The sequence below is a fragment of the Callithrix jacchus genome, chromosome 7 (assembly GCF_049354715.1).
Source record: "Callithrix jacchus isolate 240 chromosome 7, calJac240_pri, whole genome shotgun sequence".
Classification (NCBI taxonomy): Eukaryota; Metazoa; Chordata; class Mammalia; order Primates; family Cebidae; genus Callithrix; species Callithrix jacchus.
Window position 1 is genome coordinate 11,765,087 of NC_133508.1, and position 26,033 is coordinate 11,791,119.

At 47.3% G+C, this 26,033-nt stretch overlaps 1 protein-coding gene across 1 annotated transcript in view; it reads left to right on the forward strand.

Annotated features, from left to right (window-relative positions):
- Positions 1-26,033, forward strand: part of ADARB2 (adenosine deaminase RNA specific B2 (inactive)) — a 468,076-nt gene that overhangs the window by 284,340 nt on the left and 157,703 nt on the right. The gene's annotated exons all lie outside the window — the stretch shown is intronic.

Sequence of the window (26,033 nt, forward strand, 5' to 3'; positions counted from 1 at the left end):
CCATTTTCTACCCATGTTCTCACCGGGACCCCTGCTGCCCTGGCTGGGCCCCGAACCCTCGCCATACAGCAGCCGTCCAAGCAGTTCCCAGGCTATCAGCCACCTGCTGGACTCTAACACCCATCTGCCTGTAGACCCTGGTCTCTGCAGCTCCTACACCATTCTAGACCATTCTAGAGTATGCATGGCTGGGCTCTCCCAAACTCCCATGGCTCCTCTGCTGAAAAGCTGCTGTGCCCAAATCCTGTGGAGCCCATATCCTGAGGACCCATCCACCCTCCCGCCAGGCCTGAGGCAGTGGGCAAGACCCCTCTGCACTGGGGTGGGCTGCTGCTGACAGACAGGGAAATAAACAGGAAAAGGAACCTACGTTAGTGTCACAGAAACACCGTTCATGATTTTCTTACTTGATACACAAGACAACTGTATGAGGTAGCTGCTATTTTTATAGTAAAGAGGAGAAAATTGAGACATAGAGAAGCAACGCAGTTTCCCACAGGTGGTGGGGGAGGGTGAGCCCTGAAAGCTGCGCCCCCCACACCCACCTGCCCCGCCCAGGTCTGAGCAGGGACGCCCGGCAACCACAAATTGACTCATTATATGGTCCATTACCCACGGAAGCCTTCTGTTGCTCCTGAGTTGATTACCTGAAATGCAGTCCAGCCCATCCTCTGGCAGATACGAGGATTATTTTTGTGCTTTATGCATTGGCTCAAAAGAAATATTTTCTGTATTTTGGACATTTTTGAATGTATGGATATAATTGCTTTAAAATAAAATAGCTATTTTAAAAGAAAAAAACAGTCACAACCTCACGTAGCTAAAGCCTGGGTTTTATTTAAACATGGATTTATAAATTTTCCAAATTATTTCTTTAAACAAATATGTCTTTTAATCAACTGTTCAGTAAAGGCTTCGAAGTAATACAGTAAACAGACAAAGCAAGTCCAGCTCTTTAGCAGGGTGTGCGACTTCTTTTTGAAGGCCCGAGCGTTGCCTGGGAACTGAGCCGCTCTGTAACCAGCCCTGAGGTCTCCTGGCTGGCAGGATGCTGCACGCTCCGAGCCCACCCAGGACCCTCCAGAGCCTCGGCTCAGCAGAAAAAAGGCCCCTTAAAAAGGCACAGGCATCTCGACCTCATCCTTCCCAGGACACACCCTGCAGTCCGAGAATTTCTCAGAAGACAAGCACCCTCCTCAAATTCCGGTAACTTGACCAGGGTAGGAAAGAAATGAACACGCAGGCAGGCCTCTCTGTGCCTCTCAGCCTGATGTGTCATTTCTAAGTCCACTCTGGGTAAAGTTGTTTTAAATAGCGGTTTTCAGGCCTTTATGTATAGAAATCTACACTGCTAGCTGAAAGCAGTGGCTTTCAAATTTTGGTTGAAAATGCAGAGAAACAAAATGGCTTTTGCTACAGAACCGTGTGTACCTATCAAGCTCTTGGAGCACTTGCTGTGTGCCAGACACTTGCATCTAAGACCTTCGTCTGTGGCGCCTCCCACAGTACTCACAGCAGCAGCTTGTGCGGACAACTCTATCCACTTCCTGCAGACGGAGCTTGCGCCAGATGCCCCGTGGAGCCTCTGTGGTGTTGCTGCAATGTATCCACTCAGCACTGACCGCCCATCCCCACCACCCACCCAGGACCACATCTGGGCCGCTTGTCGATTTAGGAAAGCCAGCCCGGCTTCAGGGATACTGTCAGAAAGTCACCTGAGGAGGGAAAAGGGTCACATTCTTGGCTTGTGGTTTACAGAGTCGGGTCCGGCCGTAACTTGGGTCAGTTAGGAGAACATTGCTTCTGGGAGCCCCAGTTTCTCGTGAAACTCCCACTGGTGGCCTGGAGAGGATGCGGTGCTGTGGGCTGGTCCCACCCTGGGCAGGTGGGGCAGATGGGCCAACAACAGAGTCCCCAGTGCACTTGAAGCAGAAGCACCGTGTCCCCCGCGGCAAGCGTTCCCGTGCAGCCTCACAGATGCACCTGTGCCTCAGCCACCATGCAGCCTTGAGCAGACAGGGGCAGAAGGCCCGAACCAGGCCACTGAGATTCTCCAGGCCCACAGAGGCTGGGACATAGCTCAGCACCCCACCTGGCCCAGGAGAGACAAGGAAGCTAAAGGTGTGTCTGGATGGCCATGCCCTGGCCCCAAAGACTGCAGAGAGGAGAGCGGGAGGCAGCTTCCCTGCAAATGTCAGCACCGCATGGAGCAGACCAAAGACAGGCCTTCCTGATCTGCACCAATGCCTGGGATCTGAGACTCAGCCCCTTGCCTCCAGGAGCAGCTCGTGGAGAGGGAGAGGGCCTCACTGACTGGACTCTCCCTCTACCCAGGCAGCTGAAACGGCTGCTCACCAAGTGACCAGGTGGTACCACAGATGTCTCAAGGCAGAAGTTTAGTTGAAGAAGGTTCGCTTCTGCAAACCTGAGTTTACACGGGTAAAATTGCACCGATGATTCCTGCCTATCCCTGTGGTGAATCAAACACAGGCCGGCTGACCCTGAAAATGAAGGAGGACAGGGCCTGCAGACAGGAACACCACCGCAGCCGCCGCAGCAGACCCGAGCAGAGGCCGTTGGAGCAGGTACGCGGTCTCCAAGGCTGCACCATCTACAGTTATTCAGACCTCAGCGATCTCCTCCATGTCCTATTTCTAGAGCAGCAGCTCTTTTCTGCTGAATAGGAGAATGCCTTTAGATTTAATTGACATCCCTGTGGTCTGCCTGCCTAGAGAAGGGAATACATGGCTCCTTGTTTTATTATTTTGCTCTCAGGAAATGAGAGTACATGATCTCAGCCTGAAAGGACCCCAGGCCCAAACTTTTCCGTTCCTGATACTGTGCAGGCACGTGGAGGGCAGCGCCAAGGAGGGAGCTTCACCATGACCAGGGCCAGGCCTCAGCACCACTGAGAACCTGTCGCCACCACCATGGTCAGGCCACACTCCCCACGCAGATGGTGCTCAGGTGGCCACAGGGATGAAACATCTGAAAAGGGAAAACTCTCTGTGTAGCTGCAGGTCAAGTCGAGGTTGCAGAGCACGCGGACGGAGGTGGGAGCAGCTGTCAGGCAGGGCTGGGCGAGGAATGCAGCGATGCCCGCCCCAGGCTGGATGCAGTGGTTCCGTGGGCCAAGCGGGCATGTGTATGGTGTGAACAGAGCATGTCCAAGCTTCCAGAATGGACTGAGACATGAGCATCAGCCTGAGGAGTGAGCAGGGGCTCACTAGGTCTCCCCAGAGTGCAGCCAGGCCGGCCCAGCCTCCTCCACATGTGCGTACATGTCTACAAAGCATCCAAAAACACTGGATGCTCCCTGTATATCCAGCAGTCCGGGAACAGTCAGCCATACCGTAGGATATGTTTTCATTAGAATATGTCATGTAGACATCTTAACTTGTGTTTTAAAGAATATTTTAGATAATGAAGAATGTTCACAATGTAATATTTAATGGGAAAGGGAATTACCAAACCATGTACAGCATGATCTCATTTCATTAAGAGGGATACATGCACTCATATTTACAAATTAAATCCAATCTCTATTCATCTACTATCTTACCTCTCAAGATAAGACAGTAGAAAATACTCTGCAAAGTAATTAACAGTGTGAGCCCTTGGAAGGTGGGGTTGGAGACCATGCAATTTCCTTTTTAAATGATTTATTTTTTATATTTTCTATAATACTGAGATAATTCATTTCAGAGTCAAAGAAAGCATTGGCCTGCAGCCTCCTCACTTTTCTCTTCTGCTGGGAGGGCCTGGGATCTGTCCTCCCAGTTCCCGCCACAGAAGAGTAGTAAAGAGGGGAAGGAGGGCCTGGGGATGGAGTTCGGGCGAGAGCAGCCCCCAGAACATGCCTGGGAGAATTGGCCATCAGGGAGGCAGGAGAGGGCACCACCCTGGGAAGCAGATTGAGTGCTCTCAAAACACCATCACTCATCTGATGCCAGAATCTTGAATTCTCAGATGCCCCATGGAGATCTCTGCTGGTGCTGGGCTAGGACTATGCTCCAAGGAAAGGCAGCCAGGACTCCCGGACTAAGGCATAATCCAGAGGATGCAGGCTGAGGCCGCAGGAAGCAATGACTCCTGCCCCTTACAGTCCACTTCCCCAAGCCTCCAAGTCTCTCCAAACCTGGAACAGCTGTTTAAGGGCAGCTCAGCCCTGCAGAGATAAGGCCAATGGGTCACCAATTGGGACCACTGCCAGAGACCCCCACCCTCCTCAGCAGTAGCCGTGGCTCAGAAGGAAGCCGAAGACATCAGACCTGGGACCACTTCCAACAGTACTTGCAGAAGACAGAGACCAGCACAGGGGCTGCAGGTGACCACAGGTCATCGTCCTGCTTCCCTGGGGTCAGTAGTTCCCTCCTGTCACGGAAACAGCAAATCAGTGTGAGGTCGGCTCAGGCAGTGCCAGTCCTGCCACTTTGTCAGGGAACCAGGGAGCCAGCAGAGGATACTCAGTGGACTTTGTAAGCACCTGCATAAAATAACACATTGAATTTAATGCAAGGTCGTAAAAATAAGTGGGCTTTATGGATGCTGCCTTTATGCAGCCGCACAACCACAGGAGGAGATGCCGTCCCAGGTCGCCGGCATTCCTCGGCCATCCTGAGGAGGGCTGCTTCTCAAAGGGGGCAGGGGTGGGCTGCTTCTGGGGGGGGGGGCACAAGCTCCTCCTCTTGTCCAGCAGACTGACGCCACTCTCCCCCTCTCCTGTTCATCATCTGTGAAACAGGAAAGCCAGCAATCCTCATGCAGGAATTAGGGTCCCAGCTGCAGGGCCAGAGGGTTGATGGGGTGGAAAAGGGTGCCGGTGCCATCCAGACCCAATGGGCAGACCCAGATCCCCCTGGTACTCACCCTCGAAACAGTCACAAGGGTGTCAGGGTGCCACACAAACCTTCTTTATTTCAGACAACTTGGGAAAAGGGAACATCTCTAGAAAACATAGCCCAAAATTAAATTGTCTGAGAGGTAGGGAAGTCACAAAGATTAAGGAGAAGAAAGGAGACACTTTAGGAGATAATCCTCTTTGGGTTTCATCAACCCCTCCAGCCTGCCAGGAGGTGCCCAGGCTGCTTTCTCCTTCCTGGGTACTGTGCCCACATGGTTTTAGAGCTGGATGGATAGCAGGTACCATGGCAAGGTGATTTGTGGGCAGCACATGTCCTCAGAGTGAGGTGTGTCTTTCAGCTCACTACCCAAGCCCCTGGGGAGGACCCAACACACAGAAGGAACCAGACCTGCAAGGAGGGCAGCCAGGTGAGGTCCCGAGTGATGTCCCAATCCACAGATCCATCAGCAAGCTCATGCCAATGAAAATCCACACCTCCGCCATGGCCAACGATTTTGAAAAGAACAAGTTGTAGCCCAAATCTGCAGGCGGAGGGTTTAATAAACAGGTGTATCTAGGCCGAAGGTTTAATAAAGAGGTGTATCAGGTGAAGGGTTTAATCAACAGCTGTATCTAGATGGAGGGTTTAATAAACAGGTATGTCTAGGTGGAAGGTTTAATGAACAGCTGTATCTAGGTGAAGGGTTTAATAAACAGGTGTGTCTAGGTGGAGGGTTTAATAAACAGGCATACCTAGGTGAAGGGTTTAATGAACCAGTGTATCTTAGTGCACAACTTTCAGAGGCTTCAATATATGTTGTCAAGATGTGGGTGGATTCTGGTACATTTCTCAAGAGATACATTGACTGTGGGATTACAGGCATGAGCTACCATGTACAGCCAAAAAAGTCTCAAAAAAAAAAAGAGATACATTAAATCTTTTTTTTTTTTTTTTTTGAGACTGTGTCTCACTGTCGCCAGGCTCGATTTCAGGTCACCGCAACCTCTGCCTCCCGGGTTCAAGTGATTCTCCTGCCTCAGCCTCCCAAGTAGCTGGGACTACAGGCACCTGCCACCACACTTGGCTAATTTTTGTATTTTCAGTAGAGACAGATTTTGCCACGTTGGCCAGGCTGGTCTCGAACTCCTGACCATATTGAATCTTGAACTCTTATTTCTGGAAATCTTTCATTCTGTGGAGGTGCTAGAGTCAGCCAGCCTGAGTTTCAGCAAACTGAAGCTCAAAATCAGGAGGAGAGTAGTAATTGTAGGTAGCTCAGAAGATGTCACGAGCAGTGGTGGAGGGAACACGTCTAAATGAATGCTTCACGCGTATTTGGAACATAGTCAGGATTTGGTCAATGTGAACTCTCATTGGCGCTGAGCCTCTTCTGCATCTGGCACAGGAGCAACGTGCAGAACGGGGGCCCGGGCGGCAGAGCTGCCCCATTACCTCTGTGGTCTCTCAGCTGGGCCCTGCACAACCCCACAGGGCCTGGGGGCTCTCAGAGCGGGGAGCAGTTTCTGAGGACGGAAGAGAGCTGGGGAGCAGTCCTCCACATAGGCACCAGAAAATGTGCGTGGGGGGCTCCGACCTGAGATTTAATTTGTGCGGAAAAGGACACGGGGCCCTGTTGCTTCACCAAGTTGTGTGTCCTCAAACACTCTAATGAAAAGGACAAATGCAGAAAGCACGAGCTCCTGGGGATTCACCCATGTCTCCCTGGGATGGGAAACATGGTCCTAATATATTCTGTTCCAGCTCTCTTTTCGGGATTTCAAAACAATTGCCCCCCCCCATCGGGGGCTGTCCAGGGTCTTTTGGGTCCACGAATGTCACTGCTGGCCAGTCACACGGAAGGAGCTTGCCCCAAAGCTGGCGAGCTTGTGGGTCTTAGAGCAGCTTTAAGAGACTTGCCAGGCACCGGAGAGGAGGGGGCTTTGCTGATTTTGGGTTCAGCTCTGCTCAGTGCCTGGTACGAGTGGTCACTTTGCTACCTGCAGAGCCCCACATGGTTGTCATTGAGAAAGTCGAGTGACACAACAACACGTTTTTTTCTAGGGCACAGGCAGAGGAGTGGAGCCCACACAGGTTCCTGCACCCCCATCAGCATGCAGCATCTCCCTAGCGTCTGCTCTGATGGCAGCCAGCAAATGGGCAGCATCTCCGCAGAGTTATTTCCGCTGGGCACTGAAGGGCAGCTCACACCTGCCAAGGGGAGACGCTCAGCCGCATCAGGCCCCTGATGGTGGGGCCTGCAAGAGCAGCCTGTGTGTGTCCCGAGGTCCCACGTGAGCCTCTCCATGCCCTTCCCTGTGTCCTGCTCTCCTCCCTGCAGCAGCTACACCTGCTCCTTCTGGGCCAGAACACTTGTGTTTTAACTAAGTCAGCAGCTTAGCCTTTAGAGCTCATCTTTAGGAAACCACAGAGGGAGCAGGAACCCTGTGCTGGGAGCTGTTTCTCATCCTCTTTGCCCCAGAGCTTTTCAGCTGTGGGGACGCAGAAGCCTCTGCCCCACAGGAAGCCCCTGACTCTAGCTTGCTGAGGTTGGCTGGGGGGTGGCTGGTGACCCTGGGGTGCAATGTCACTCCCTACAACTGCTGGTCTGGTTGATATTCACAGGACAGCACCCTGCAGACACACCCAGGTGACACAGGTGTGCTCTGGCCACCTCCAATCAGGGAGGCAGGATTGGGGATAGTAGGAGCACTGTGATGATGAATGAAGGCAGATGGAGGGGCTACAGGAGTTCAGGAGAGATGTGCTGCCGATACTGTGTTGATGAGAAAGCCTGTGGGATTGCAGAAGAACTGTCCTTGCTGTGGGCTGAGTGGGGCCCAGGCTGCAGCTCTGAGAATGACAGCTCCAGGGTCTCCAGATCAGCTGCGTCTGGGGCCATGGTGCCCTCCCTTAGAGGGGCAGCTTACTTATTTTCTATTTCATGCTGGACAGTGCAAATTCTGGAGTCCCTTCTTATCAGGAGAGTAGGATTATACTGATCAGGTCAATCAGAGCCCCTTTGGAGCTGAGGGGTCAGCCTCACCCACTCAGGAAGCTGGGAGGCAGGAGGAGTGGTCCCAGGGAGGAGGCTTCCGCTGACCAGGAGAGGGGAGCTGATGGGAGGAAGGCAGGCTGACTCTCCACTGAAGCGGGGCCACCCCCGCCTCGATGAGAATGTGCGCCATAGTCTGGGCCCATCCCATCAGCCACCTTTGGTTGATTCACATATTCGATAATTCACAGTTCGATGTAAATGATGTAACGCACTAGCACACATTTCCAGGCACGTGTGAGCTAAGCGGCTGCGTCTGTGCTAACCATGCTCCAAGTCCACACGGCGTTTTTTCTGGGTGAAACTCCCTCTATTCTGTTTCCACCGATCCCCCCACAGAAAGCAGAGTGAGCACCTGGCAGGCTGCCCACGTGTGTGTGTAGAATGGCTGTTATGAGCAAATCCCTCGGCAGTAGATTTTAGATGGTGCCCGACCCCTGACCAGACCGACGTGCGCACACGTAGACACCGACTTTGGACCAAACACAGAATGAGAATGCCTTCCTTCCCTGCCCCTCATCCTGGAGCTCAGCCCAAGGCTAAATGACGTCTGTCTGTGCTTCACTGAGAAAATGTCTGCGGAGTAGTACCGAGACATCACCAGGCCTCGTGACAGCCAGATGTCAACACTTCTCCAGTCTGTCTCCTGCCTGGATCAGAAGTTCGTGAGATGCTCGTGAAAACCGAGTCCCAAGGTCAGGAGAGAGCCTGCTTGCTCACTCCATTTTGGAGATTTTCACAAACTGTATCAGCACAATGCACATTATGAGCCCCAGGAAGCCCTTCCACAGTGAGATCTGCATAACTCTGTGGAGCTCGGCCCTCCATGAGTACGTGCTCAGGAGGCTACCCTTGGCACTGCCACCTGCGTGCGTTTGGCAGAACACACACTGGGAACTGCTCCCTGGGCCTTGCTGCAGTTCCCTAAAGACAAGCAAGAAACTCTGCTTGCTCAGTGGCTCATTCCCCTCTAGAGAGGGTGAGGTTCACAGAAAAACATGGACTCTGCAGAACAGAGCCTGGACCAACTCCCAAACCGCCGTGGAGCCTCCAGTGTTAGGTGGAAATGGGGACACAGAAATAGGCAGTGTGGCCTCCTTGCCAGGGCAGTATAATACACAGCGCCATCGTCACAGCACTCAAGCTCCCAGCACTGGTATAGACCATAGGATCTGAGTGTCAAGGGGATTCCAGGGCTGTGCCTGGCCTTTGTGGGAAGGGAGCTGGATGATGGCGATGGCCCCAGAGCAGTGCTGGCACCTGCCCTCCACAGCCCATCCTGGAACTGGGGGTTCCTGAGTGCTGTGAAACCCCAGAACCCAGCCATCCTCTCTGACATGGAGAGGACCCAGGCTCCCCGCCATGTGACTGAAAGTCAGGGTGTTGCACAAACCCAGTCCCTACACAGCTCTGCACCACTTATCACAGCTCACGCCTCCTTCCCATGCATCACACCTGGTGGGAAAATCATAACCAGACAACACACAGCGGCCCCATCCCTGGCCCGGCTGCCTCCACGATGGGTCCCTCGGCCATTCTGGAGGCTCCTTCTCATCCAGGAGGCGGGGAGGGCGACGCTGGCCCTGACAGTGTCTGGGGCTGCCAGGACACACAATGGAAGGTGTGTAATCGTGGGGGTGCCCACCTGGGCTGGGGCCCTGTCGAGGGGTCCTGGGACTCACTGACCCTACACTTGCTCTTTCCAATTTTCCAATTATGGTCAGGGGCCCCAGCATGGGTAAGATTCTGGTGGAGAAGTGATGGTTCTCAGTCCTTCTTCACTCCTGCATCGAGGTCATTCCCTGCCCTCGCTGAGGCCTCATCTGTAAAACAGCTGCTCCTAGAGCATTCAGCTGTGCCAAGGATCCAGCCCCAAAATCATAAACCCTCCCACACAGGCAAATTAAAGACATCCACATGCCACACCTTTTTACAGACTGTGCAAAATGCAAAATAACAGCGTGAAAAGGAGGCCCTCCGTGGCGGATGGGTAGGGGAGCACTCCTGGCACCAGCCCCTCAGTGCCACAGAGCACAGCGGCATCCCCACCCAGAGGAGGAGTGTGGGGTAGGCCGTCGCTCGGGGTGCTTTGCCGCCTGTGTCTTGGGCCCCGTATCAGGAGGGAAAACACTCCTGAAACGAAACTAACCAGCTTTAGATGTAATTTTGCCCAGCTGGAGTGGGCTGCAGATTGATTTTCAGGGCGCCTAATAGAGAGCACTGCAGGCTGCCTTTCTCCAGAAGGTCCATCTCTGTGTGCTGCCGTGACTTGTTTTGCTGGGAGCAGTGAGAGGCCAGCGTTTCACCGCGATGGGTCTCGCTCTGTGTACTTCAGGCCGCTGTGTCATGCAGTCCAGGCCCTGAGGCATGTTTGCTAAATGTGCCTTTTATGGTGAAACCACTGCCGGGACTTGGGGAGGCCCAGGGCTCAGCCCTGTGGTGGAATTGGCCTGGGGGAGCCCACACCGCTCTGCCGACCTATGCAGGAGAGATGGACGCAGGAAGCTGCAGGTGCTGGCTCCACATGGCAGGAGGAGCCTGGAGCCTGTCCCCTCCCTCCCATGGTCCGTACCCCTCACCACGGTGCCACCAACCCTGCCCACCACACACCCCAGGCCACGTGCAGTTCATGCTTTTCCTCTGATCTGAACCTGCCAATTCTCGCTTCTCATACTCATCCTCATCCCTCAAAGCCAACCTCCAAAACAAGAGACGGAAATGGAAAGGTGGTTGCACTGGCACCTCCCACCGCAGGCCATTGCAGGCTGCGAGGTCCCAGAAAGCACGGCCTCCGCCAGGGCCTCCGCCAGGACCTCCTGTGCGTCCCTCAGCCAGGGCACTCTCAGGGCAAGCCCCTGCCAGCTTTTCTTCCCTTCGTTTTGTCATTGTCACTCCCAGTCCTAAAGACGTGGTGTGGATAAACTCCTCTGGTCACTGGTCCCCCAGCACCCTCAATGACAAGCCGGTTGCCCCCTCCAAATCATATTACAAAAACCCTGAACGTAGGAAAGCCCACATTTACGAATCTGTCTCAGGGTGTGATCACTGCATAGCAGGACAACAGAGTGTCTGTCACAGGCCCTCCTGTATCTGAGCACTCATTAGCCACTTCCCAGGAAGCTGAGAGGCGGAGGGACCGCAGGCATCGTCGGGTGGGAGACCCTGCTAATTGACTGAACTTCAATCTGAAAGGCAGGAAATGCTGAATGGTGGTGGAAACCAGGAGCAAAAAAAAAAGATATTGTCAGCCAGATGATTTGTAAATGCCATTTGACCAGTGCCCACCTGTCCCATAAAAGGGTCTCACCTGCAAATCTGGGATGGTGTCATCTCTCAGGGATCCAAGTGCCATCCCTCTTCATTCATATCGTTGCAAAGATTTCTGAGCGAGGACGGAGCTCTCGAGAGGTGGTTCCTCCTTGCTTCTTAGAAAACAGCCAGTGCTTCAGCATAGCTGCCTTAGTGCAGTTGGCCCTGGCAGGCCTTTGGCGAGAAGTCAGGGCATTTCCTGCACATCTGGAGATGGGCAGGATGACCGATCGCTGTGAATCTTCTCCATTCATTTTATTTCCTGTTTCCGATGCCCCATGTTATTCATGTTTCATTCAGCGAACGTTTGCTGTGGTCCCGCCGATACCAAAGCCTGTGCCAGGTTCTCAGGAGAGATTTCCCAGGGGTGAAGTAAGTGTTCACTCTTGGAAGTTGCTAGAAGGCTCTTCTGTGGTTCTCTGGCAAACCTCTCTACCCATCAAGACGGTGCACAAAGAGCGGTCTGTTTCCCCCAGAGGCCTTGTGCAGGCTGCCCTGCTGCTGCGGGAGAAAATCTCTTCTCCCCAAATGTGAACCTGGCCTCTCAGGTGCCCCAACCAATGCAGAGCCCAGAGTTGGGTAATTGGAGGATCAGAGGCACAAAAGTCTCTCTTTTTTTTTTTTTTTTTTTTTTTTTTTTAAGAGAAGGAAAGAAAAAAAAAGGAGTGCAGGAGAGGAAGAAAGAGGAAGAAAAAGAGGGAGACAGAATGGAAATGTTGCTTTATTCTAAAAATGGGTATTAATAATGGCCGATCAATATTTCATTTAAACCTACGAGTAGGTGTGATGTGGTATTGATAAGAATGTGCATTTTGTATATTTAAAGTGGAGAGCTCTATTAATATTTATTAAGTTTACTTGTTCTGGATCTGAGTTCAAGTCCTGGATATCCTTATTAATTTTCTCTCATTGAGTCTAAATCTCTAAATCTCTTCTCGATCAATGCTGATACCCAAAATTCCGCCATTAAAACTTTATTTATTTTCCTTAGTCTATTACAGATTTCCCAAGGAAAGAAATGGCAAATTCACACGTTTTTCGGTTGTCATCCCTCCGCACTAGAACTGGGTTCTGACAGTTTTAGGAAAAGCAGAAGGTTTATCTGGAACTGGGGTTGGGGCTCCTAGAAGGGAGTCCTCACTGGAGCTCTACAGGGAGAGGGTGGGAGGGCTTCATGTGGAGAGGAGGGGCCCCTAGAAACAGAAGCAAGTAGGAGGCCCAAGGAGCGAACTCACCTCCCTCCCAGCCATGCTCACCTCAAAGGCCAGATCTCCCAAGCAACACTCACTCTTTCGCACTGTGGCTGAGCTGTCCCCTGCTGTCCTGGGCAGGTTCCACACCCTGGACACAACTGCACGAAGCAGGAGAAGGAAGCCCTGCCCAGGGACACCCGCACTCTGGAGGGTCCAGCTGGGGGATTAGCAGGTCGCAGGGGCACTGGAGACAGTGACGGCAGGAGGAGATGGAGCAGGACAGGAGCTCTTGCTGGACTCTGAGGTCCTGGTCACAGCACATGACTGGGAAGTCTTTGTCCAGCACATGAATGACCGGCTTTTCCAGCCTTTGTTCAAATAGCCCAAACTCACCAGAGACAGGCATGAAGGATGGTCGGCTGAGGTATGGGTGCAACAGTGCAGCTGCGATGGGTCATGAGGGTGTGGGGACAGGGACAGGAAGTTCACTTCAGCAGCACGCACACCGCTGCAGAGAGTCGCATGACGAGAGGAGTCGGGGAGGCTCAAAATAATAAAACCCATCCAGCATGCCGGCCAGGAGCTGGGTGCTGAGGAAATAATTAGATTTAGACTTGCAAGCTCTGCTATGAACTCTTTGACCCGCTCTCTAAACAATTACTTAGGACATCATTGCTCACTTTCCAGTTACTGGAACGTCTGATTCATAGAAGAGGTGAGAAATGGCCCGCATTTGGACTAGTGCTGAAAAAACATGGACTCAGAACTGACCACGTGGCTCAGTCCAGTCAGCAGAGGACAGGGCGCCCTGCTGGGAGGGTTCACGATGCCACACTTCCAGTTTCAAATGAGCTCCGTGGAAAATAGAGCAAAGTGCTGGTCGTGACTGGCTTCAGAAGCGCAAGCGTCAGGAAGGCCTGGGGAAGCGCCTGTGAGACGCACTGAGCAGGGCCTGGCCATCACAGGAGGGCAGCCCCACCCTGCTGTGCTCCCTGTCCTTGTCCCTGTCTCATTGGATTCCCACAGCTCCCCAGGACACAAATGGGGATGGTCTGCATTGCAGGGATGAGGACACCAGTGTGTAGGGAGGTCCAGCACTCAGCAGGGGCTTGCAGCCCCTGCGCTGGAAACAGGAGCTGCCGAGGAGGCAGCCTGGGCCCCCAGGAAGCCTTGCTGGGGAGAAGCACCTGGCAGCCCATCACCACCCCCTGGGCTCCCGGTAATAGCAAGTGTGAGGCTGGGGTCGCCAGGGCTGGGGGAGTCAGAGGAGGGCAGGAAGAACCCTGCTGTTCTCTTATCAAGCATCTGCCAGAACCTTTACTAAGCGGAGGCCTTTACTGAGCTCTGCCCAGAACTGTGGAGAGTCCAGGGTAGGAGACAGGAGGGAGGTGGCCAAGGTCCCTTGCTCACCACTCACCATGGGGCTTAAAGCCTGGCTTCTGCATTAGGCTTCGATTCAAGGTGGTGTCATCAGCTGTCGGGCGGGAGCTCTGAGCAGTGAGTTCAGAAAGAGCATCTTAGGCTTGGAGAATGACAGATCTTGGCCGGGCATTGCTGGCTCACACTTGTAATCCCAATGCTTTGGGAGGCCAAGACCCCAGGCAATATAGCAAGCCCTGGTCTCTAATGAATATAAAACAAATAGCCAGGTGTGGTGATGTGCATCTGTAGTCCTGGCTACTTGGGCGGCTGAGACAGGGTCAACTGAGCCCAGGGGTCTCAGGCTGCAGGTTGCTGTGATTGCACCACTGCACTTTAGCCTGGGGACAGAGCAAGACAGGAAGGAAGGAAGGAAGGAAGGAAGGAAGGAAGGAAGGAAGGAAGGAAGGAAGGAAGGAAGGAAGGAAGGAAGGGAGGGAGGGAGGGAGGGAGGGAGGGAGGGAGGGAGGGAGGGAGGGACAGAGGAAGAAAAGAGGAAGAAAAGAGGAAAGAAAGGAGGGAGGGAGGGAAGGAAGGAAGGAGGGAGGGAGGGAGGGAGGGAGAGACAGAGGAAGAAAAGAGGAAAGAAAGAAGGGAGGGAAGGAAGGGAGGGAGGGAAGGAAGGGAGGGAGGGAGGGAGGGAGGGAGAGACAGAGGAAGAAAAGAGGAAAGAAAGGAGGGAGGGAAGGAAGGAAGGAAGGAAGGGAGGGAGGGAGGGAGGCAGGGAGGGAGGGAGGGAGGGAGAGACAGAGGTAGAAAAGAGGAAAGAAAGGAGGGAGGGAGGGAAGGAAGGAAGGAGGGAGGGAGAGACAGAAAGAGTAAGAAAGAAGAAAGAGAGAGAAAAAAGAAGAAAGAAAGGAGGGAGGGAGGGAGGGAAGAAGAGCAAATGACCTGTGCACAGCAAGTCCCGTGTCGGGGGCATCCTTCTTCCTTAGCAGGGAGAGGAAGTGGCTCCTCCCCTTAGATGTTCCTGTGGGGTCTTTGCAGAATGTAAGTCTCATTTCTGGCCCTGGCTTCAGCCCCTCTGATGCTCCTGAGGTCCCAGGCTGGTTCTCAGTGGTGTCGTGCAGTGTAGGGAGCCCAGCAGAGCCTGACCTGCACCTCTCCAACTCATGGCCCACCTTTGATGCCCGCAGCACTGGCCATGCAAATCTACATGAAATTCCACAAGGTCACTCCCTCTCCCCTCCTGGGCCTTTGCACAACGTCCACTCAAGAAAAGTTACTTTGGCAACAAGTTAACCACTAGATTGGTGAACATGATAAATAGGAGATTATTGCAAAGCCCGGATGAGAGCCGAAGTGGCAGGAGCAGGCTGTGTAGCAGAGAAACAGCAGGAGGGACCCTCTAGAGAAGCTGGGCATTGAGCAGGTGCAATGAGGATGACAGGCAGGCAGAGGTGACCCTCGAGCCTTGAGGCTGGACCCCAGGCGGATGGCGTTAAACAGGTCAGAAGAACAAGGATACACTTCTTCACAGGACATACTAGTCCAGTTTTGAGCAGATGGACTCAGAAATCCTGCAGAACAATCAGGCGAGCTTCCAGTAGGATGTGAGGAATTTGGCCTTGGAATCAGAAGCTGATCAGGGAGTATGGTTGCCTTCAGGCCACCTGCCTCCCAAGGGAGCTTCATTCACAAGTGGGATGGCCCTGCGCTTTCTCTTCTAAACCTGGCATGACTGAGTGGAAGCAAGTGCTATTGATTATTATACCCTGAAGTAAAGCTCACTGAGGTGAGGACGCCCCTCCCAGGCAGAGCGCTCGTCTAGAACTTCGAAAAGCTGGCTTAGCCTCGGCCAATCCTTTGGAAAACTGTGAGTTTCTCCTTTGGAAGTGTGAACACACACCTTTAGACTATTTTCCTAGTTTAAGTACACTTTCTGGCAAGAAGTCACTTTTCCCATCAATCATTTGAGGGGCCATCTGTATCTGTGACCACCACTCACACCCGGAAGGGCACAGAACAACCTGGTGTGTGTGCGTGTTGGTGCTTCCGCTGTTTCCAAAAACTGTTAGCTGGAGTGCACTGCAGATGGCATGGTCTGGGTGGGCTTTGACGCTGTGCACAGCACCATGTCATTGTCAAAACCCTGCCATCATCAGTCCCAGCATCAACACAGGAATGTCCCTGGCTTTGAGGAAAGCTAGCTGGGAAGAGAACAAAATGTCCTAGAAATTAAACCATGAGATGCGGAAGGTGCTGATGGCTCATGGGTACCAAAATAATAGCTGGAAAGAGTGAAGAAGACCTAGTTTTTGATAGCACAACAGGGTGAATACAGCTAATAATAATTGAGTTGTACATTTTAAAATAGCTAAGAGTATAACTGGATTATTTGTACACGAAGGATAATGCTTGAGGGTATGGAAACCACATTTTCCAAGATGTTGTTATTACACACATCTTGGAATGTGTATCTAAGCATCACATGCCTATATCTAAGCATCTCATGTGCCCCAAAACTAGATGCACATACTAGGTACCACAAAAATTAAAACTAAAAAATACTAGACACATTTTAATCAACAAAGAAAAAAAGAAATTAAACCATGAAAAAAGGACACATTCCACACAACAGCTCAAATTTGGCCATACAACTCGTTGATAGCTCTGCTGTGAACCCTGGGACTGGAAGTCATGTTTTCACATGCACAGCTGCTAGAAGCTCGCATCACTGCCAGAGGCTTACTGCCACTTTCACAGAGAGATCACTTCCTGCAAATCTGGGGACTTTGAGAAGGAAATCAGGAGTTGTATAATTTCCTTTCACAGTCACCTCTTAAAGAAACTCTCTCCAAATACAGTCACATTCTGAGGGACCAGGGGTTAGACTTCAGCATGAATTCTTGGAGGACACCGTTTGGCTCATGACAATCCGAGTGTGGCTGACATGGCAGGCCGGCTCCTTTTTAATTGGATGCTTTCAGGACCAAACCCATGAATCATGTCCATCTCTGAAATTGCCAGAAGAGATTCACCAAAAGAATCAAACCTTCTTGTGTTTTACAAAACTCGGTGCAGACCCAGAATCTCTTTAAAAACTGCCTGAGCTCCCTGTGCTGGTCACAGGACGGGAGCTTGGAGATGGCGTTTTAAAGCCCATGTCCCTGAAAACCTGAGACGAACCCCTTGCCTTTCCTCCACAACGTTACTCCTTCCTCCTGCCTGCACGGAGGTTAATTATCCTCTTGCTTCCCAGGGCATCCCACCTGTCCACACTGATCTGCGTTTGTGTTTAGACGGAAGTGCATCCATTGAAGATGTACCTGTACTCTGTTAGAATCTGCAGCTATGAAGAAAGTGGGTCAGGCCGGAGGGAGGCCATCTGTCAGAGTGTGTTTTGGCAAAAGGAGAACATAAGAAGGGAACTTGTAACAGAGACTGAGGTATCACAGCCCAAGGGCGTCAAGTGAGTTCTGTGGACTCCAACTGTCAGCCCTGTTCCTGGTTATGTAACTGCTCAGGAGCGCAGAGCTTTGCGAAATGTGGAATGGACGTGGCCCACAAAAGGGAAAGCAGAAATGCAAACCTCACTTTCAACTTTTGAAATAAGGACAGACCCAAAGTGCTCGATTTATGTATTTGTAATACCCTATCCTATTAAATATTTGGTGCATTTTAGAAAGCAGAGTGTAAGATCAAATTCTGGCCAGGCATGGTGGCTCATACCTATAATCCCAGCACTTTGGGAGGCTGAGGAAAGCAGATTGCTTGAGCTCAGGAGTTCGAGACCAGCCTGGACAACATCTCAGAACCCCATCTCTACAAAAAATATAAAAATTAGCTGGGCATGGTGGTGGGCACCTGTAGTCCCAGCTATTCAGGAGGCTGAGGTAGGAGGATTGCTTGAGTCAAGGAGATTGAGGCTGCAGTGAGCCCAAATCACACCACTCCACTCCAGCCTGGGTGACAGAGTGAGACCCTGTCTCCAAAAAAAAAATCGAATTCTTAGACATCCTGGAAATTATCATTTTTATTGATATTTCTAGCCGGGATGTCATTTCACATGAATGAGTTTCCAGAGAACTCATATATCATCATGCACCAAAAGATTTTTTAAAATTTTCATCATTTTTAGCAATTTTGCTAAAAATGTTGTATAAATTATTTATAAACAAAACAGGGTTTCCATCCCCAAAGTGGACCCCAAAAACACTGATCTTTTCAGTCCCTCAAATCATCCTGGGTAAACTGAGGCTTCAGAGACCACCTAGGCATGTGTGGTTGGGCCTCTGAAAAACAAACTCAGCCATCCAAACAGAAGAATGAACTCGGAGACTCCGACAACAGTGAAAGTGAGACTTTTAATGATGGTCTTGCAAGACCAGGTGTCTGATGGGCAGGCACACCCAGCACAGGTTCAACAAGCCACTTATCCTGAGTGTGCAGGTTCCTCCCCGATTCCTCCAAGGCTGAGCACTGTGGGTTCACAGTCTTCCAGAACATTGCCTATTGGTTGTTGGTCGGGCTGCAGGTGTCTTTTTTTAGGGCCGTCTTGCTGCATTTTTTTGCAGCCCACAATGCACTGCAATCCTAGTCAGCTCAGGGGCTCTTCAGGTATTTGACTTATGACCTAAGTAGCTGGGCAGGCTGATAAGAACAGATGAGCTATTTTGCAGGCTAGTCAACTTTCATCTTAGACTAAACTTTGGTTTGGGTGAGGACAACTAAGGGGGTGGGCCAACAAGCAGGTGCCTCGTGTATACTGTTTTCTCTGTAGTTCGCTGACCTAAGCTAATTTCAGGCATTTTGTTTTGGAAATGGAACACTGTATACATTATTTCCTTCAGGGCCGAGGCTCACAGTTCTGATCACAGCTTGAAGCTTTCTGGAGCTCTTGTTCGGCCCTTACTGGCTCTCCCCGCTTCGCTTTATGTAGATGCAGTGCCTCAGTGCAAATCCAAGTGGGCTCCAAAGGACTTCGTCTTTGAGACTGTAATTCTTCTTATTGCAATGTCTAAGGCTCTTTTAATGTATTTGAGCTTTCACATCTATAAAATAGGGGGAATAAAGAGAAAATGAAAATCCTAAGTCCTGATAAGTAGAGGCACAAGCAGATATGCTTTCCTAGTAGAGATCTTCATTTAATGTCTGTCATCCTCAATTTTCTTCTTTATAGATTCAACAATTATTTGAGGCTTGCTTTGCATCATTTATTTCTTGTCCAGTCATGATTTTTGCTTTTTAACATTTTTTTAATAATGGAAGTATAATTTACATACAGCAAAATATACAAACTGCACACGTTACAGTCCAATGACGAATGCATGCACATATGTAGCACATGCCCCGTCTAAATACAGCATCTTCTCATTTCACCAGCAGAAGCCCGCCTCTGCCTCTTCCCCACAACCTGCAAGCACCCCTCGGAGATGCCTGTGCTCTGCCTTCTCCAGAAAGTGCTGACAGTCTCCTGGAACTTCATGTGAATGGAACCACACTGCACATTCTGTTTTGTGCCCAGATTTTTTTGCTCAACATAATGCTTTTGAAATCCATCTATATCATAACATAAAATTTTAATATTTTATTCATTTTATTTTGTTTTGCTGAAGAGTAATTCTTTATATAAATGCACCACAATGTATCTGTTCTTCTTTCTGTTGATGGGCATTTGGGATATCTGCCATTTTAAGCTGTGATGAATAGTTTCTATAAATATCCTCACACGATTCTTTTTGTGAACATATACATTTCATTTATCTTGGGTAAATATCTAGAAGTGGAGGTGGATTGTGTGTGTGTGTGTGTGTGTGTGAGAGAGTGAGTGTGTGTGTGAGAGAGAGTTGTGTGTGTGTGTGTGAGAGAGAGAGAGAGAGAGTGTGTGTGTGTGTGTGTGTGTGTGTGTGTGTGTGTTGGAGTCTCAGCCCAGGCTGGAGAACAGCAGCACAATCGCAGTTCACTGCAACCTCTGCCTCCCCAGTTCAAGTGATTCTTTGAAGTAGCTGGGATTACAGGTACCCACCACCACACCCAGCTAATTTTTGTATTTTTTGTAGAGATGGGGTTTCACCATGTGGCCTAGGCTGGTCTCCAACTCCTGGGCTCAAGTGATCTGCCTGCCTTTGCCTCCCAAAGTGTTGGGATTACGGGTGTAAGCCACCGCATCTGGGCAGTCTTTTTAATTTTAGCCATTCCAAGAATGTATATTGGTATCTCGTTGTGGTTTTAATTTGCATTTCTAACTGTGATGTTGTTGGACATTTTGGAAGTACTTACTAGCTATTTGTATGGTTTCCGTAGTGTAGTTTCTGTTCAAGTAGGTTGCTCATTTTTTATAAGTGGATTTATTATCCTTTATTATTAAGTCGCAAGAGTTTTTATATTCTGGATACCAAACAGTCACCTTGATTGTAAATATATCATCCCAGTCTATGCATTCCTTTTAGCTTAATCAACAGTATATTTCAGCAAACGAAATTTTTCAAATTTGATGAAAACTAATTTGCCATTTTTTTATTTTGTGGTTCATGCTTTATATCTCCTAAGAAATCCTTGCCTACATGAAAACCATGAAAGTAATCTCCTCAATTTTCTCCTTAAAAGATTATAGTTTTAGCTTTTACATTTAGGTCTGTGATCCATTTTGTGATCATTTTCACGTACGATGTGAGGTAGGGCTCAGAGTCATTTTTTTCAATATGTTGTCTAGTTTACCCAGAATCATTTGTTTAAAAGACTTTCTTTCCTTCACCAACTTGCCTTGGTACTTTTGTTGCAAATCAATTGATCATACAGACTTGATTCTATTCCTGTACTTCCCCTTTTGATCCACTGGTACTTGTCTAAACTTACCGTTACTACATTGTATTTGTATTTGGTCTACAGTATCAATATTGTTTCTACTATTCTGGGACTTTTGCATTTCCGTGTAAACTCTAAAATTATCTTTCAATTTCAACAAGAGTACTGATTGAGATTGAATCATATCTATAGATAAATTAAGGGACAGTTGATATTGTAACAATATTGAATCTTGGATTCTGTGAAAATGGCATATACTTCTATTTATTTAGGTCTTCTTTAACTTATTTTAGCAATAGTTTGTAAATGTGAGTGTGGAGGTTTGGCATGTCTTTTTTTTTTTTTCTTAGAATGATACCCAGATATTTTATACCTTTTTCTCCTAAGAGGATTATTTTTTAATTTAATTTTCCAATTTTTCATTACTAGTACATAGAAGCACATAGACTTTTGTATATTGGAGTTCTGTCTTGTGACCTTGCCGAATTCACTTATTAGCTCTGGTAGTGATTTTAATCTCTCCTTAGGAATTCTACGTATATGATCATGCATGAACATAAAGTCAGTTCTACTTCCTTTCCAAAATCTATGACTTTTATTTTCTTGCCTTATGACACTAACTAGGCACCTCCCATGCAATGTTGAATAGGAATGGTGAAGGCAGGCATCCCTGCCTTGTTCCCAATCCCACGAGGAAGTCATTTCATCTTTCATCATTTGATATAACACTAGCTATAAGTTTTGGATATGTGATATGTCCTTTATCGATTTGAGGAAATTTTCCTCTAGTCCTTTATGTGTTGAGAATTTTCACAAAGAATGTGTTTTGTATCTATAGATAGAGAAAAATCGATATTATAACAATATTGAATCTTGATTCTGTGAAATGGTGTGTGTTTCTATTTATTTAGGTCTTCTTTAACTTAGCAATAGTTCGTAAATATAAGTGTGGAGGTTTGGCATGCCTTTTTTCAAATGTTTTTTCTGCATCTATTGAGATACTATGATTTTTCCCACTTTATTATGTTAAGGTTGTGAATTACACTGATTGATTTTCAAACTGTAAATCAATCTTGCATTCCAGGATAAGTTGCACTGGCTCATGATACGTTAACCTTTTTATATAGGGCTGAACTTGATTTGCTAATATTCTGTTAGAAGCTCATCTGCTTGTGAGGAACATGGGTCTGCAGTTGTTGTTTTTTTTTTTCTTATAACATCATTGATTGGTTTTGGCTTTAGATTAACATTGGCCTTATTAAATAATTTTGATAGTCATCCCCCCTCTTCCATTTTTGTAGAAAATTTTGCATAGAATTGATATAATTTCTTTTTTAATAATTCTTGCATTTCACCAGAGGGAGCTCTCTGAGCCTAGTTGATATGTGAGATGGTTTTTACTATGAATTAAATTTACTTAATATATATTACGCTCTTCTGGTTTTCTGCTTCTCCATCAGTGGCCTTTCATAGTGTGTGCCTTACAAAGAATTTTCCTGTTGCATCTATGCTTTGCACTGACGGGCATACACTAGATTACATTATTCCCATATTCTTATTTAATGACTGCAGGAACTGTAGTAAGCTTCCCTTATTTATTTCTAATTTGATAACATGGACTTTTTTTCTCCATTACTGTGATTAATCTAACTTGAGACTTATCAAACCTATTCAAAGAGCCAATTTGTTTGTTTCATTAGGGGTTTTTTCCCCTATTGTTTTCCACTTCCTATTTTGACTCCTACTCTTAATTTTAGTACTTTCATCTACTAATATCTTTGGATTTGATGTACTCTCTTTTTTTCCTTCTTAGCTTCTGACGAAGCTTAAATAATGTTGGATGTTTTTTCTTTTCTAACATAAGCATAAATTGAGAGCTAAAATGTGTCTCTCAGCATTGCTTTAACTGTGTTTCACAAATTGTAATATGTTACACTTTATCACTGAGAATAAAGAGGCTTTAATTTTCCTGAGATTTCCCTTTTAACTCTTGGGTCACTTGCAATGGTGATACTGAATTTCTGAGTATATAGAGATTTTCCATATATCTTTTTGTTACATATATTTAACATAATTATATTGCGACCAGAAAACACACTTTTATGATTTCAAACCTATAAAATGTATTGAGACCTTTTTTATTTCGTAGTATATAGTGCATCTCAGCAAATACTCTATACAGTGTTCTATAAATGTTGTTTAGGTCAAGTTAGCTGTTAGCATTCTTTTAATTTTCTGTTCTGTACAGCTTTTTTCTCACTACTTGTTTTCTCAGTAACTAAGGGAGAAATGTTAAAATCTCAAACTATGATTCTGTAGGTATCTACCCCCTTTCATTTTGTTAGTTTTTTATTCTTGTTGTTTAAGACTCTGTTGAATGTATAAACACCAAAGATCATATTATCTTGATGACTTGATCCTTCTGATATGTCTTTCTTAATCCCTGGCAATATTTCATCTTTTGAAAACTGCATTTATTGTGAACATAGCCATTCCGTCTTTCTTAAAACAAGCATTTGCATGGTGTATCTTTTTCAATCATTTAACTTTTAACCCATCTACATTTTTATATTTGAAGTGGGTTTTTTGTAGCAATCAAAAATATATTTTGTTTTTAAAATACAATTTGAATATCTCTGCAATTTAATTGTAGTGCTTAGTCCATTTACATTTGATGTAATTACTGATGTATTTGGATTTAAGTGTACCATATTGCTAATTTGTTTTCTGTTTATTTCATTGTTTCTCCTTCTGTGCCTTTTTCAATGAATCAATCATTTTTAGTATTTTATTTTATCTTCTCTGTTGATGTTTTGCTATACCTCTTTGCATTATTTTTAGTGACGAATCTAGAGATTAAAGCATGCATGTTTAACTTATAGCCAACTACCTCATGATCAAAGAAAGAAACTTACAACAGAATAATCACATTTACCGCATCCCAAGGTGTGCACTACTCTTTTCATATGTTTTCTAAATATACAATATTTACAATAAACATTACAACACATTGTCATTATAATATATTGTCATTATCTTGTATTTAAAGCTTTGATAGTCTTTTGACATAATTTAAATTTGTATTCTGTCATTCTTATTGCTGTTGCTCTGTATGTAAGATGTCTTGTTTGGCGACTTTGAGAACGTTTTCTCCATCTTTGTTTTCAGAAATTTGGCTCGGCTGTACATTGGTACAGTCTTCTTCATATTTATTCTACGTAAGTTTGATTGAGATACTTGGATCTGTGATTGGATATCTAAAAAATTAAAAACTTTTAAACTATTATTTAAAGTATATTTCATACCTTCATAGTTTTTCCACTTTTTATTGAATTCCAATTATACATAAGTTAGACTGTTTTATGCTGTCCACCAGATCGTTGAGTCCTGTGTCTTCCACTGAATTTCAGATAAACCATGAGTAAGGTCTTTTAAGTATATATGTGTGTATGTGTGTATATATATGTATATAATATTTATATATATACATATACACTATATATATATACATAAATATTATACATATATAAACACACATACAAAAATGTGTCTCATACAATACTAGAAATGTCTATATACTAAAAAATTATCTATTGTTTATCTAAAACTCAATTTTAACAGATGTCCTGAATTTTTATTTGATAAATTTAGCAACATCAGAAAGTAAAAACTTTCCTAGATCTAGAACAATCCTTAAATATCTTATAATTTTGCTAAGGTAAAGTTTGAAATACTTTAGTGCATTTTTGTGAGTGTTTGGCTGGTAGCCCTACTTTATTAAAAAATGTAATTTCATTTTGAGATCCTCCAGACTAAATCATTTGAACTTCACACTCTTTGTGTAACATTATTGGACTCCCTTAATGAAATTATAACTCAAGCAAGATATTTCGTTCTCTTGTAGTAAATTAGCTTGGGCTGCGAGGGTTTAGGAGGGCAAACCTTCGGTGGTTTATTTTTGTTTGGTAGAACAAAGAAGGCACAGGCATTTTATATCTGAGTGATTTACTGTTCTCTCTGTTGCCCATCCCTACTGAAAACAACAGCTGTTAACGGGCTCCTGAATGAATTTCACTGTGAACTCTCCTGGCCTCTGGACATCTTGGCTAAGGAGAAAACAGACTCAGCCTCAAAAGAAAAAGAGCCAGTTTCAGGCTAGGTCTGGACAGCTGAGGGCCAAGGGCAAATGAAACCAGCAGTTATGTTTTCTTGAGAAATCGCACTTGGGGCAGGTACACAGTGTCACAGTGAGGCACCTGCAGAGAGCTGTCCTTATTACAGTTTGATGTAAATTCAGTGACCTCCTGGGAGATCCTGCCCACGGGTGTCCACAGCTTCCAAAGGAGGGGGAAGGATCCCACATAGCAAAGCAGGCAATCCCACAGCCAGTACCCTGGCAACTTAAGCAGCGGGGACCCCAGGAAATGGTTCTGTGGTGCTCTGCACTGCGTTGGATGAGTAACGCTGGTATTTCCACCTGTGGCGTCTTAACCAGTGTGGTCCAGGTTTGTAATGGCACACAGCAAACTGTGCACACTGGAGGGTGCCTGGGAGCAAGGGGCTGTCTTTGCAGTATCTCTGTTGGAGTCTTCTCTGCAGTGCAGTGAGTTCTGTGTGAACCAACACTCCTGAGTGCAGCGGTTTAATTTAGGTGGTGGAAATCTCCAAGATAAGGAACTTTTCTTTTGGATCCCTTTATTAGTCATTTTTATCTCTCTCGATCATACCTCAAATGCACCATTTCTTAATCTCCCTGTTGATGAAGTAAATCGCTGAGACCGTGAGAGTAGAAAAGCATACTTCATTAGTGAGAAGCAGCAGTTCCTGGTTGGATCTGCTTCCACAGCCATGCTGCACCGAGTGGTGGGGACCCAGGGCCTGCTTGGCCTTTGCTCACCTGGCCACAGGCTTCAGGCAGAGGCCGGCCTGGAATTCCAGCCACCACATCAAGGATGCTTGGCCGTTTCCAGAATTACTGTGCATGCTCTGCCCACACCGCTAGCTCCCCCCTCCCCTCCTCTACTTCTACCAAACGCCTGCTAAGTGACAAGTCCTTTATTTTTAATGCATGTCAAGCCCAGAAAGCAAATTCTGCACTAACGGGGAAGGATAGCCTTGGTTTTATTTGTGCCATTTTCTTTTAATTGTGGAATGGTTTTACGTGTCTTAGTTCATCTCTGTGACATGATCTTGACAGAAGGCTCTGCCCTACCCAGGATCTTGTAAACAGATGCAAGGTCGCCACCCTGGAGACAGCTGCTTAAAGTTTTAATGGATGTGGGCAAGATGAAGGGAAATGTCAAAATAAGAGAAGAAAGGAGGAAATTGTAGAGTTTTAAATTAAGTGGAGAGAGGAATTTGATAAAACGCTGTCGGATAGTCAGTAAAAGACTGAACCAGAATGAAATGGCTGAAACCAAGGTGACCTGTCCACCTCCCTTGTCCAACCTTCAGTAATAAGAATTTATA